This window comes from Pyrus communis, chromosome 12 (assembly GCF_041283825.1).
Source record: "Pyrus communis isolate YQ-2024b chromosome 12, ASM4128382v1, whole genome shotgun sequence".
NCBI lineage: Eukaryota > Viridiplantae > Streptophyta > Magnoliopsida > Rosales > Rosaceae > Pyrus > Pyrus communis.
In genome coordinates, this window is record NC_142576.1 from 17,501,091 (window position 1) to 17,517,069 (window position 15,979).

Genomic DNA, 15,979 nt, shown 5'->3' on the forward strand with positions numbered 1-15,979 from the left:
GTCAGAAAAGTTTGTTTCCTTGGTCATCGGAAATGGTTTCCGTGAGGCCACGAGTGGCGGGAAAAGGATAAAGATTTCGACGGGAAAACAAAGCCTCGCCTCAGACCTAGAAAATGGTCCGGTGATCAGATTTTGAAACAGCTTAACCATTTGAATTTTGCTCCGTTCGGGAAAATAGTAAGCAGGACCAAACCTTCTACACATGAATTGGACACATAAGTCTATGTTTTTTGAGCTCCCGTATTAGTCGAAACTAAAATTTAGACATAACCTCGACGTTATGCATATTGAGAAAAATGTATTTGACACATTGGTGGGCACCATTCTAGATATCAAGGGTAAGACAAAGGACACGATCAAAGCTTATCTTGATTTGAAACGCATGGGAATACAAAGGGGTTTAGGGATGAATAGGGACAGTGATAAAGCCAGAAAGGATCTTTCATTTTTTTTTTTCCCATGAAACCGAATGACAGAAAAAAGTTTTAAAAGTTTTTATCATCTGTAAAGTTTCCCAATAGGTATGCTTTTAATATGGCGCATTGTGTAAATGTTGACAGGGGTAAATTTGTTGGACTAAAGAGCCATGACTACTATGTGGTTATGCAACGCCTACTTCCTATGGGCATTCGATACCTATTGCCGGAAGATGTGGTGAAGCCAATCATGTTGTTGTCCAGATTTTTTCCAAATTGACGTCAAGGAAGTTACGAAAGATGAACGTAAATTAGTTGGACCATGACATTGTCCAAGTCCTATGCAAGTTTGAGATGATATTTTCTCTAGCTTTCTTCACAAGTATGATCCACGTGATGGTTCACTTTCCGGAAGAGGCATTGCTTGCTGGTCCTGTCAAGTATCACTGGATGTATCCAATAGAAAGGTATATAATCCTCATCATTTGTTTAGTCATCATTAATTACGCTTGCTAATTTGTATCATATCGTTTTATTTTGGCAGGCTTCTCGGGAGTTGAAAAAAAGTGTACGCAACAGGGCGAAGCCCGAATGATCAACTATAAAGGCTTGGATGTCATATGAGTCACTTACATTTTGTGGAATGTATTTAAAAGATGTGGAGACAATTTATTATCCTCAGCTCAATAATGATGGGGGTGTAAGAAAGGAGAAACTTTCTGTTTTTGACCAAAGCGCATGACCTTTTGGAGATCTTGTACGAAACGAGTCGTATTCCAAAAATGACATAGACGTAGTGCATTGGTTCATACTAAACAATTGCGATGAGACAATGGAATACCTAGATGAGCATGAAGAGATGATGAAGCGAGAACATCCATCACATTTGTATGCCAAGAAACACCGTGAATTGTTTCCATATTGGTTTCTCAAATATGTAAGTTATAAGTGTTTTGTATTTGACATATATATTGTAGTATTTAATTTTCTCAAACTAACAGGTGTATGTTTTTGTATAATGTTAGGTTAATCAATTGAAAGCATTGAATTTCCCCACTTATAGTGAAGAGTTATATAACCTAGCATTCGGACCAATTCGCACTGAATTGTTCTCAAGTTGCCACATTAACAGCATCAAGTTTTTGGGGGTTGCACAAGATGACAAGCTGTGTACGCAAAACAACGGTGTCCATGTCCTAGGTGGAGACGAAAGTATAGACATTGATTTCTATGGCAAACTAACAAGTATCGTACAATTGCTTTACAAAGACCGATGCTAAGTGATCATGCTTAAGTGTTGATGGTTTGATACAAACCTAAATAGGCAGGGAAGCATTAAAATCGACCATCGCTTACTATCTGTGAACACTAACAGAACTTGGTACGAAGGTGACCCTTACATTTTGGCAAACATGGCAAAATAGATTTTGTATCTAAATGACCCTAAAGACAGGAAAGGTTGGAAAGTTGTTCAAAAGATGGATTAGAGGAATGTGTATACTATACCAGAACAAGACCCTATTGACGACGACATAGACAACGTCGCTGATCAACGTTTAGAATCTTCAATGGAGAGTGATGCGGAAACACTCCGAGATACAAATCTTATCCAAGAACCATTTTAGATACAAGGAGTGGCTTCAATCGAAATTTCAATTCAGTCAATTACAATTGACCTTAAATAATCTTCTTGGATACGATGTTGCAGTGGGCTCGAATGACGGCAATGATGTACCTATCGATGAGGAGGAATGGGAGACTGAAAATGATGATAACAACGATAGTGAAAGTTGTTACAGTTTGGATGAAGAATAATGCAACTTATTTGTGACTTGCTCTGTAAAACGCATTAAATGATATTTTTTGTACTTTATTTATCTTATGTTATAAATAAATTGCTTCTATTTGAATAAATTTAAATTAAATAAAATTTGACCCGAGTAAATTTAATTTTCAAAGACTTGAGCGACGAAGGGAATATTTTTGTCGCACAAGGAACATTTGCGCGACGAATACCCTCTTGTTCATCTCTCAAGGCTTTGAAAATGGGGCGACCTCGATTTCTAGGGCAGGCACCAAAAGAATTTCACAAAATTTTGAATTTGTTGCGGGACGAATACCCCTCAACTTCGTCGTGCAAGAATGTCGGGATTTAAAATTGCCAAACACCCTTTTCCTCTTATTTCTTCCTCTTTTTTCCTAATGCTGCAAATTAACTCTCTTACTCAACCTTTCTCCCTTCTCTCCATCTGAACCCTCACTTCTTCCTCCTCCGACAGCCATCTCTCTCACTCAATCTTTGTCACTCTCTCACCCTCTCACACTCTTTCTCACTCATTCTCTATCATCCTATCTCCCTCTCGACCTCTCGCACTCTCTGTTTGTCTCTCTCTCGGGAATACACTCTATCTAAGGTAATTTTTCAATTTACTTAACTCTAATCTTATAATTGTAATTAGGGTTCTAGGAAATAGTAATTGTAGGATTATTTTTTAATTTCAAATTAGGGTTACGAATTTAAAAATTTAGGATTTAGTAATTTTAGGAATTAGGGTTCTAGAAAATTTTAAGAATTTGTAATTTTAGGAATTAGGATTCTAGAAAATTGTAGGAATTTGTAATTTTAGTTATTAATAATTTTAGGAATTAGGGTTCTAGAAAATTTTAGGACTTTATAATTTTAGTAATTAGGGTTGATGGTGGTACCTGACACATCCCGACCGAAATTAGAGCATGCTGGTCGTCATGTAAGAGTGATGTAACCATGTGCACAGTGCGGAAGCTAAGAATAATAATAAAAGTACGAATAAATAAAAATCAAACTACACACAGAGTAATTAACACACATGTGCAAGCGTAAGTGTGAAAAATAATATTCAGAGCACAGAAAACCTAGTGCAGTCCAGAGGAACAAACATTAACTAAACACACCCAGAGGGACGTACACTAGTGATAATCTGTCAGATGTGCCGTGGATTCCTCGTGAGCCACCAAAAGAGTAATCCAAACTAAAACCTAGAGGGGCGCAAAACAGGAAGTGTGAGTGGGCAAAAACAAAGCTTTTCAAAATCATTTCATTATCAAAAGTTCTAACCCTTCGCCGTAAAACCTGTATAGTTTCCCAGAAAATAGAATATACACATATATAGAAAACATGCTCAGAAATATGCCATGTCGAATGCCTCCACATAAAATGTAAGTAACCCAGGTAATGTCAAACATTGCAAATAACATGTCACCCGGAGTCACCTAACGTGACCTGTACAGCTAAATCTAGAGCTCAAATCCCCAACTAACAATACATGCACATGAGTCGGAACCACCTAAAGTGGTCTGTACGATAGAACTAGGTGTAAATAAATACACTCAAGTGCTATGATCACGTGAAGATTGGGCGAATAATCGCGGGTCACCTACGAGTTGGAACCACCTATAGTGGTCTGTACGACAGGACTGTGCACCTAACTTGGATCTAAGATGAGCCATGTGGTGCGGGAGGTGAACATCACGTGAAGGACTGTGCCCTACTCTGGACGGGAGCACTAACACCGGGGGTGTAGGTTATGAGCTCTCTAAGTATCTCACATAACTAATTACAATCATAAACCATAACTTACCTGGTACTTACATGTGCGTCCGCAGCACCAAATATACATATATGCAACTACTAATGCATAAATAAATAGGCAAACGCAACGCATGGCATTTAAAACATATAAACATTCCATATCATTTTCTGGGAAAAACCACAGTATATAGGTATATACGGAAAACCAAAAGCCCACTCACTGGTATGTGGAAGGGTCGTAACCCCCCTTACCTCGAGTGACTGTGCTCGTCCTCGGGATAGGTTTCACCTATATGCGAAACAACTATAAAAACGTTAATTTAAAGCACATAACCAAAACTAGGTAATAACTTCTCATACAATGCTCAAATGGGGTGTGTGAATACACCAACGTGATCTACTCAACCTCACGAGCATCCCCATATTTTTAAAATAATTTTTTGACCTCCCACGCGCCGGCCATAATCGGCCACGTGATAGGCACACTGACGGCGTCAGTTAACGCCGTCAGGAATATTTCGTTAAAACTAACAGATTCATTTAAAGTTAACCAAATGCCGTTAAAAATATTCCGTCCAAACTGACGGAATATTCTGTCTTCTTCTCCGGCACACCTCCAGTGCCGTCGTCGTCGCCTTCGCCGGAAAATCGGAAAAACTTCAAACCTTCTTTTCTCACTCGTTTTTCAACCAAATTTCATGAAATTTGCACCAAAATGAAGCTTACAACAAGTAGAACAAAATCTTACCATTCAAGCCTTGAAATTCACGAAATCTCGCTGGAGAAACTTCACAAAATCCGGCCAAACCTGCAACTCACAATCTCGACGTCCAAAACCTTCCAACGATCCACCCCGAGCTTCCTAAGGACCTCATTAAGCTTCTTACAAGCTTCAAATTCCTTGAAAAACAACATTTCACGTATGCAAGAACAGTGACCAAAATCGGGGTTCCCTGGTTCGACATGAAATTGAATGATTCCTTACCTGAAATTGGTATGGTTGAACTTGTTCGTACGAAGAAGAAGAAGAAGAAGAGGGAGAGAGAGAGAGAGAGAGAGACGGGACAGAGAAAGTTTACGGGAAGGAAATAGGGATGAGAGTGTGTGTGGTCTAGATGCAGCCAACAAGCCCACGAACCAAACACCCCAAAATGAAACATAACCATTAGGGGCAAAATCGTCATTTCACACCTACGGTACGAATAATCCGGGACGGGCTGTCACAAAGAACAACCGACGATAAAAATCTCTCATCCGATCTTCAGTCTCCCAAGTAGCCTCCTCCGCTGAGTGATTCCTTCACAAAACTTTCACTAAATTCATAGTCTTGTTCTTCAGAACCTTTTCCATCTGATCTAGAATCGTTATTGGTTCCTCATCATAAGTCAAATCCGGATTACTTTCCAATGGTTGAGGAGGTATCACATGTGACGGATCCGTAACATAATGACGAAGTATGGACACATGAAAAACATTATGCACTTTAGCCAGCTTAGAAGGCAACTCAAGCCTGTAAGCCACTTCACCAACTCGCTCGGTGATCATGTACGGTCCGATATACCTGGGACTTAGCTTACCTTTGTTTCCAAACCATACAACACCTTTCCATGGTGAAAGCTTCAGAAACACCCAATCACCCACTTCATACACTCTGTCAGTAGCATGCCGGTCCGCTAAGTTCTTTTGTCGATCCTGGGCCGCTTTCAGGTTAGACTTAATTACCTGAACATTTTGAGTAGTCTCCTCAACAATCTCGGGGCCCACCAAAACTCTTTCTCCGACCTCAGACCAAAATAAGGGTGTACAATAAGATTTACCATACAACACCTCAAATAGTGACATACCGATACTCGAATGAAAGCTGTTGTTGTCGGAAAATTCCAATAAATCCAACCGCTTGTGCCAAGCATCGCCAAACTGCAACACCGAAGATCTCAACATATCCTCCAACGTCTGAATGGTCCTCTCTGATTGTCCGTCTGTCTGAGGATGATATGCCGTACTTTAAAGTAATCTTGTACCCAAAGTTTCCTAAAAAGACACCCAAAATTTAGAAGTAAATCTTGGGTCATTATCCGAGACAATACTCACTGGAACACCATGGTACTTCACAATCTTCGATATGAACAACTTAGCTAATCGGCCTCAAGAATACTTTTCCCTCACTGGAAAAAAATGCGCTGACTTAGTAAGCCGATCAACAATCACCCAAATGCCGTCAAAACCATTATGTGTACGCGGAAGCTTGTACACAAAATCCATAGTAATGTTTTCCCATTTCCACTCTGGAACGGGAAGTGGCTGCAATAACCCAAACGGCTTCTTCATTTCAGCTTTAACTTGTTGGCAAACGGAACACCTACTCACATACTCAACTATCTCTCTTTTCATACCCGGCCAATAATAAAATGGTCGAATGGTATGATACATTTTAGTAGCTCCTAGATGCATCGCATAAGCTGAGATATGTGCTTCATCAAGAATTGCTTTCTTTAATTCCAAATTATTTGGCACAAACATCCTACACTCCTGCATAAGCATGCCATCCGATTCACGAACTCTGAGGTCCTTCCTTTTCCCCTGATTCCTAGCTTGAATTATTTCCTGAGTCTCTTCATCAACCATCTGGGCTTCAAGTACCCAATCAATTAAAATCGGCCTAACTTGAAAATTAGCAAGTAAGGCTACCGCCTGATCTTCTACCTCTAACCTCACTCCAGTTGATCTCAAGTCTACCAGAAAAGGAACACGACAAGCGTACAACGCATTGATAAGGCCCTGAGATTTTCTGCTAAGTGCATCAGCTACCACATTCACACGACCAGGGTGATAATCAATCATGCAATCATAATCACTAAGCAGTTCCAACCACCTTTGCTGACGAAGATTAAGATCCCTCAGCGTGAAAAGATATTGAAGACTCTTATAATCCATAAAGATCTTGCATTTTTCTCCATAAAGATAATGTCTCCACATCTTCAAAGCAAAGATAATGGCTGCTAACTCCAAATCATACGTAGGGTAATTCAACTCATGAGGCTTTAATTGTCGTGAAGCATAAGCAATCACCCTACCATGTTACATCAGCACACATCCTAGACCATTTAAGAAGCATCACTATAGACTTTGAAATTACCATTATCATCTGGGAATGCCAAAACAGGAGCATAAGTGAGACAATACTTCAACTGCCGGAAACTCTACTCACAATTATCATCCCACTCAAATTTAACATCCTTCCTTATTAACCTCGTCAATGGTAAAGCAATCACGGAAAAATCCTTAACAAACCGCCGGTAATACCCTGCTAAGCCAAGAAAACTCCTCACGTCAGTGACGGTCCGTGGTTGCTCCCACTTCTCCACTGCTGCTACCTTTTGAGGATCCACCAAAATACCTTGAGCAGATATGACGTGTCCCAAAAATGCCACTTGATCTAACCAAAATTAGCACTTGCTAAACTTAGCATACAGTTGGTGTTCACTCAACCTTTTCAACACCAAAGTAAAATGTCGAACATGCTCAGATTTAGACTTAGAGTATACCAGAATATCGTCAATAAAGACAATGACAAACCTATCCAAGTACGGCTGGAATACTCGGTTCATCAAATCCATAAAAGCAACTGGTGCATTCGTCAATCCAAATGGCATTACCAGAAACTCGTAATGACCATAACGAGTCCTGAAAGCTGTCTTAGAGACGTCCTCCCTACTGATCTTCAACTGATAATAACCAAACCTCAAATCAATCTTAGAAAATACACAAGCACCTTGAAGCTGATTAAACAAATCATCTATACGCGGCAATGGATAACGGTTTTTAATTGTTACCCGATTCAATTGCCAGTAATCAATGCATAGCCTCAAAGTCCCGTCTTTCTTCCTTACAAACAACACTGGAGCTCCCCAGGGTGAAGTACTAGGCTGAATAAAACATTTATCCACTAGTTCCTGCAACTGGACTTTCAATTCCCTCCACTCAGCAGGAGCTATACAATAAGGAGACAAGGATATAGGATTAGTACCTGGAAACAAATCAATGGTGAACTCCACATCTCAGTCTGGCGGCAACCCAGGTAAATCATCAGGGAAAACATCAGGAAAATGCCTGACTACCCTTACATCCTCCACACTACTAGGAGCAACATCGTTCAACACTACATAAGCTAAGTATCCCTGATAACTTTTTGATAACAACCTTTTGCTCGCACAGCAGAAATAACGCCATGTGTCGCCCCACTCTGCTCATCCACAAAAGTAACCACATGTAATCTAGAATGATGGAAGGTAACTATTTTCCCATAGCAATCTATATTGGCATAATTGAAATACAACCAATATGTGCCCAAAATCACATCAAAATCAACAATATCTAACAGGATAAGGTTAGCTGGCATAACAACATCCTCCACCATTGTTGGACATCCTGGATACACACAATCAACAATACATCTCTCTCCTTTAGTCATAGCAAACTCTAAATCATACCCTAGAGGTGTAAGGTGAGGTTGCGTCACTTGAGGAAATGTATAAGAAATAACAGAATGTGTAGCACCACAGTTAATCAATACTCTAGCAAAATAACAAAGGATATTTAACGTACCCATGATCAAGTCTTGATTATTCTGAGCATCTTGCAGAGAGATATTGTGGATACGGCCCTGGGTCTTTTGCCGTCCACCACGACCTCTATTAGTCTGACCACCTCGACTCTGCACACTACGCCCCTGACTAGGCTGACCAGACTATCTTGAATATCTCGCACTACTAGCAGCAATCTCCCCCTGCTGAGGCTGTCATCCCTGGTACCACTGAGATCCACTCGCAGGAATGGGAGAATACGACATATAACCACCAGAAAACTGAGGGTACCCACTCTGAGAATAAGGATCCTGGGGATACGGATATTGTCCTGGAGCATAAGGAACGGCATCACCCTGATAATAATAGCCACCACCATGACCGATCTGAACATAACTACCAGGGTCATGGACCTGTTGGATCGGCACAGCTGGTGGCAAGAAAGACTGTTGGGGCCTCTGTTGACTCTGGGACAATTTGCAGCTTGATGTCCCATCTGTCCACAAGTGAGACAACCATTGCTACCTCTCCTGCACTTTCCAAAATGCCGATTGTTACACCTACGACACAACAGAGCCCTTCCTCTACCAGTATCACCCTGCCTCTGGCCTCTAGGACCCCCAGCAAATCTACCACCTTGACCCTGACCAGTGGCACTAAAACCACCGCTGGAAGAACTGGAACTAGTCCCACCTCGCTTAAAACTATGGGTCTTACGAGGTCCTAGAGATGCCTGACCTTTGCCCTTGTTGTCTTTCCTCTGATTGCCATATTTTTCTTCCTCCTTACTCTCGCTGGGCATGTTTTCAGAATCTTCAATCCTCAACAGAATCTCATAGAACTCCTGGTAAGAGTCGCAAGGGGTAGTGGTTGCTATAGAACGCCATTTCTTCTTAGTACCCAAACGAAAACGACGAAGCATCTTCCCTGGATTGGCAGCAACCTCTGGATAATAATGGGATCAATCAGTGAACCTCCGATAATACTCGTTCGCCGTCAACTTCCCTTGCCTCAACTCGGTGAATTATTGCTTTTTGCGATCAATGTACTTAATAGGCACAAACTTTTTCCGAAACAACTGCCTAAACACCTCCCAGTCAGTCCTTTCTTCTGGGGTCAAACGACGGGCCTCCTGTTCCCACCAGGATGACGATTCCTTACCCAAGAACCAAGATGCCGTCTCAACCCACTTCTCAACAAAGAGATTCCCCTGATTATGCAATACACGAAAGGTCTTTTCAATATGTTCTAGCCACTGCTCAGCTCCCTCAAAACCCTCGTGGCCCTCGAACTTATCCAACTTCAAATTATACATGGTCTCCAGAGGAGTCATCTGAGGAGGGCAGAGCGCCGACTGAATAGCGGTAATGATAGTTTCCCCCAATTGAGCTATATCGGGGAAACTAGGCTCAACAGAGCGACGTGGCTCCCTACGAGGCGGCATAGTTCTAACAGAAGACACCAAAACAATTAGAACACTCACAAAATAAACAGGACTGCCAAACCTATGCTCTGATACCAAACTGACACACCCTGACCGAAACCAGGGCATGCTGGCCGTCACGTGAGACTGACGTAACCATGTGCACAGTGCAGAAGCTAAGAATAATAATAAAAGTACGAATAAATAAAAATCAAACAACACACATAGTAATTAACATACATGTGCAAGCGTAAGTGTGAAAAACAATATTCAGAGCACAGAAAATCTAGTGCAGTCCAGAGGAACAAAACACACCCAGAGGGGTCCTACACTGGTGATAATCTGTCAGATATGCCGTGGATTCCTCGTGAGCCACCAAAAGAGTAATCCAAACTAGAACCTGGAGGGGCGCAAAACAGAAAGTGTGAGTGGGCAAAAACAAAGCTTTTCAAAATCATTGCATTATCAAAAGTTCTAACCCCTCACCGTAAAACCTGTATAGTTTCCCAGAAAATACAATATACACATATATAGAAACATGCTCAGAAATATGCCATGTCGAATGCCTCCGCATAAAATGTAAGTAACCCAGGTAATGTTAAACAATGCAAATAACATGTCAGCCGGAGTCACCTAACGTGACCTGTACGGCTAAATTTAGAGCTCAAGTCCCCAACTCACTAACTATACCTGCACACGAGTTAGAACCACCTAAAGTGGCCTGTACAACAGGACTGGGTGTAAGAAAAATACGTTTAAGTGCTACGATCACGTGAAGATTGAGCAAATAATCGCGAGTCACCTACGAGTTGAAACCACCTATAGTGGTCTGTACAACAAGACTGTGCACCTAACTTGGATCCAAGATGAGCGTGTGGTGCAGGAGGTAAACATCACGTGAAAGACTGTGTCCTACTCTGGGCGAGAACACTAACACCGGGGGTGCAGGTTATGAGCTCTCTACGTATCTCACATAACTACTAATTACAATCATAAACCATAACATACCTGGCACTTACCTGTGTGTCTGCAGCACCAAATATACATATATGCAACTACTAATGCATAAATAAATAGGCAAACGCAACGCATGGCATTTAAAACATATAAACATTCCATATCATTTTCTGGGAAAAACCACAGTATATAGGTATATACGGAAAACCAAAAGCCCACTCACTGGTATGTGGAAGGGTCGTAACCTTCTTGCCTCGAGTGACTGGGCTCGTCCTTGGGATAGGTCTCACCTATATGCACAACTATAAAAACGTTAATTTAAAGCACATAACCAAAACTAGGTAATAACTTCTCATACAATGCTCAAATAGGGTGTATGAATACACCAACGTGATCAACTCAACCTCACGAACATCCCCATATTTTTAAAATAATTTTTTGACCTCCCATGGCCGGCCACGCGCGGCCACGTGCCAGGCACACTGACGGCATCAATTAACGCCGTAAGGAATATTCCGTTAAAACTAACAGATTCCATTAAAGTTAACGTAACGCCATTAAGAATATTCTGTCCAAACTGACGGAATATTCTGTCTTCTTCTCCGGCACACCTTCGGTGCCGTTGCCATCGCCGAAAAAACTTCAAACCTTCTTTTCTCACCCGTTTTTCAACCAAATTTCATGAAATTTGCACCAAAATGAAGCTTAAACTTCACAAAATCCGGCCAAACCTGCAACTCACAATCCCGAAGTCCAAAACCTTCCAACGAACCACCCCGAGCTTCCTAAGGACCTCACTAAGCTTCCTACAAGCTTCAAATTCCCTGAAAAACAACATTTCACGTATGCATAAACAGTGACCAAAATCGGGGTTCCCTAGTTTGACGTGAAATCGAATGATTCCTTATCTGAAATTGGTATGGTTGAACTCGTATGATCCTCACGAACACAAAGGTATAGTTTTCCACCTCGATTTACAACGTTTGCAAGGGTTTTGGTACTTGTCCGTACAAAGAAGAAGAAGAAAAGGGAGAGAGAGAGAGAGAGACACGGGACAGGGAAAGTATACGGGAAAGAGATAGGGATGAGAGTGTGTGTGTGGTCTAGATGCAGCCAACAAGCCCACAAAACAAACACCCCAAAATGAAACATAACCACTAGGGGCAAAATCGTCATTTCACACCTACGATACGAATAATCCAGGACGGGCTGTCACAGTACCCATGGCTGCTGGGAAGTTTTACCACTTTGTAATTTTAGGAATTAGGGTTCATTAGTCGCACAAAAAAGATGGATGTTCGTCAGGATGTTGCTAAAAATATCGTGAATTTATATTAAACAAAAGCTTATTTTAGGAATTAAGGTTCTAGAAAAGTTCGGAGTTAAGAAGGTTTTTGTGAGTTGATAAATTACTGATTTTGTTCACGCATACATGGTATTGGTGACCGAATTGTATACCATTCATTTCCCAAAATAGTAAGGATTGTGATATTTGAATATTGTTAGCAAGGTTAAGCCGATTTTATGCTTGATTTCAGATTTAGGGATTTAGTTAATTTTAATAGTATATGGTTTAATTGCTTGATTTATGTGTACTTAATAATTTTTTTTTTCTAAGTGTGCAGATGTCGCATCTTATTAAAAGTCATAAGGCAGTGATGATTGCACCCCGTTCAATTCCCCCGCCTCCTACTTTACCCGCCACTGCTCCTACTGAAATGGACCCCAAGCTGGTTAATCTAGTTGATATGGTTGATTCGGTTGGTCCCCAAGTCTCCTAGGCACCGGCATCGTCGACCTATTCAGTGGTGCTACCTGTTAGGGCCAAGCGTACTCACTGTCATCCCCACACGCTCGACACAACATCGGCATCCACTATTGATGCCTTGGGGTCACAACCAGGTAATGTTAAATAACTCCCTTTATTTCCTTGGGAATTTCATGATTCATATATTAAGTTCAATCAAAATTGTTACATACTGCAATTGTGCATTTGGTTTAAACTTGGCTTATTCAACTATTGTGATTGTTGTTGGATATCATATATTATTCGTTACAATGTCCAAGGTTTGGGAAATGTTATAATTTTAGGCGAGGTTCTGCCAAAATTTCGATATAATTTGTAGTGTTTGTTTGACTTTTTTTTTTTTTTTTCATCAAACAAAAATACCCAGGGACCTTGTCGTTAGTTGAACACGGTGAAAGGTCACCCAGGTGATCAACAAATGTATCACAATCGGATTCGACGATCGGCATCGGGCTGCACCAATGGCGGAGCAGCATAGCGCATTGGCCCACGACATTAGTCAAGTCGTTCGGACCTATTGTCCTATGCGATGGAAGTTTTGGAAGGCTATGCCGGACGAGGTGAGGACGAAGGTGCACAATTATATATTTATATTAATTAATGTATTTAATTAATTTGTTACATTGCAAACGAACTACAATTTCGACTACATCAACGACAATATGTTAACGTACATCAACAAGCTCTTTGCTAAACAGTCCAAGTAGTTGAAGAGCGACCTGCACCAATATTTTAAGACGTTTGATGATTTGTAGGTCGTTCTTGAGGAGGGTTGCTTGAAGGAGTTTGAGGACCGAGAAGAAAGTTGGGTGTGGCTCTGCAGTCATTTTCAGAAGCCTGGCTATGTGGTATGTTTATTATATTAAGTCTAAAAGTATTATACGTTTCTTACTAATGTTTATTGATTTTTTTATATTTCATTTAAATTACAACTAATGCGTTTATTTTGTGTATAACAAAAAAAGGTGAAAGCCAACAAGATCAATCGGGAAAAGAAGACTTTCTCCACCATTCGGGTTCAAGGCCCTTCTCATATATGATGGAGGCGCGACAACAAGTAATAATAAATCTTTTCATATTCAATTTTTAGTATGTCAGTAATATTAATTCTTTTTTCATACTAACATTTTTCTTATCTTGTTCTATTCAGGGGGCTCAAAATTCCTGGAGATCAATGTCTTTGCCGACGTTTATGTTGGACCTGGGGATGAGTTGGCCGAGTCCCTTCATGTAAGTATTCTTCAATTGTAATTATTATCTTACACATTCAAGTATCATGGTTATTATTTCAATGTTATTATTAATATTTCATGTTATATTACACAGGCAACGATGATGGAGAAGAGGCAGTCGATTCTTTAGGAATCCACCTCCCAGCTTCCTCCCAGCACTTTGATCAAGTCCGTGGATCCCCCCGAGGATGCGGGGTTTCATATCCTTACAGGCAACTTGGATCAGACTCTCAGTCGGAGGTCGGGGAAGTATTGTAAGGGGGATGGGAATGCCAGGCGGCGGGAACCTAGAGCCTCTTCATCCTTGCAGCCGAAGCGCAAGGTGGCAGCTTGGATAGAAGAGGTGGTCGGCCTTAGGAGTGAGCTAGCCTCGTATAAGAGCCAGATGTCACTAATCGTAAAGGCCCTCATTGAGTCCGGCATTCATCTCTAGGATATTCATACCCCGTCGACGTCCGAGTCCCTCCAACCCGAGCATGCCCAAAACTTTGTTCCTTCGACCTCTGAGCCCATCCTCATCCTTGAGGCCTTCTTGCCCCAAGATTTTTAGTTGCCTGCAAATGACCCCGTAGATTATTCTACCTTCTTTTCTTAGTCTTTTACTCTCTTAGTTTTTAAACTTTTTCCTTGTATGTACATTTTCTTGTTATTTTAAATAAATTATTTTTCTCTTCATTACATTTTTTTTTATTGCAATTTAATTTCATTATTTAAAAACAATAATATTTTATTTTTTGCACGACGAATACCTTCATCTTGCATAATTTTTTACGACTATTCCGTTTTCATCATGCAAGAATAACTTGTCGTCGTGCAAAGTTCTTAGAGACGAAGATTAGTCATCCTATGTATGTATCCAGACGACTGCTACTTGTATTCTAGCATTTTGTGTGATGAAAATCTTCATTCCTAAAAATTTGGTGTGATGAAGACAGAACCATCGCGCCTTCATTGACACGACCAATGTGTTTATTCGTCGTGCAAAATATTTCTTCACAATCTTTGAGCAACGGATTCTGCGTGACGAAATTTTTGTTACTTTGACGTTTGTACGACAAGAATAAGCTTTGCGCAACCAATTTGTGTTCGTCGCGCTAAATGTTAAACGTATTAATGAACACACCCCGGCTGAGAGATTCAGGTACATATCAACTCTTCTGCATCTTTCATGTGGTTATATAGTATTCCCGAATTACCGCTACCTCCGCATTTTTTTCCGAGTCATAGTTTTTCAACGGTCCTCTCTCCATTTGATATTCTACTGTACGCAAGTGTGATGACTAAAATAAGTGAATTATATTTTCTTGTTGTTGTTAAGTGAATGAAAATGTACGCATGCGCTTTGTTCTTACTATATTGGCGGAAACTTTTTTCATATTGCATTTGTAGGTTGTCATTTGTTAAAAACACATTTTTTTCATGCCCATTGAAATTTCATTTGAATTTCATTTTAAGTGATAAAACGAACCGTCCTGATTATTTTGCGATTTCGCTAATTTCCGTTCAATTATGATTTGTAAATAGTCGATGATTATAATTGACAGTTCCATACAAATTTGGTAGGGACAGATTCGACATGACCTCTTAATTAGCCATAGCCCCAATTGTTCATGGAACTACACTTGTCGTGTATCACATTTGATATTCCTATCGTACGTAGGACAATAGCTTTTCTTTCTTTTCATTCTTTTCATTCCTGTCCCAAGTCTCCCAACTAAGTATCACGAATAATATTTTATGTCAGTAAAATGGAATCATGACCAGTACTACTTCCTTGCTTTAATTAGAGTGTGTTGCAAACATATATAAATGTTAGCTAGAGCTTCCTGAATAAGTTAAAGGCAACAGTTGACCTTTAATCATCCCTCAATAAAAAAATTGAGTTGTTTTTCAAGATGAACTGTCAGTTTAGTTTTTGAATTATCACCTGAGTAACAATTAGGTTCCTAAATTATTTTTTCAGAAAAATCAATCCTTGAATTAAAAAAAAATA

General features: G+C 40.3%; 1 pseudogene; it reads right to left on the reverse strand.

Annotated features, from left to right (window-relative positions):
- Positions 1 to 8,782: 8,782 nt before the first annotated feature.
- On the reverse strand, positions 8,783 to 10,119 carry LOC137735976 (uncharacterized; annotated as a pseudogene).
- Between the last annotated feature and the right edge of the window lie 5,860 nt (positions 10,120 to 15,979).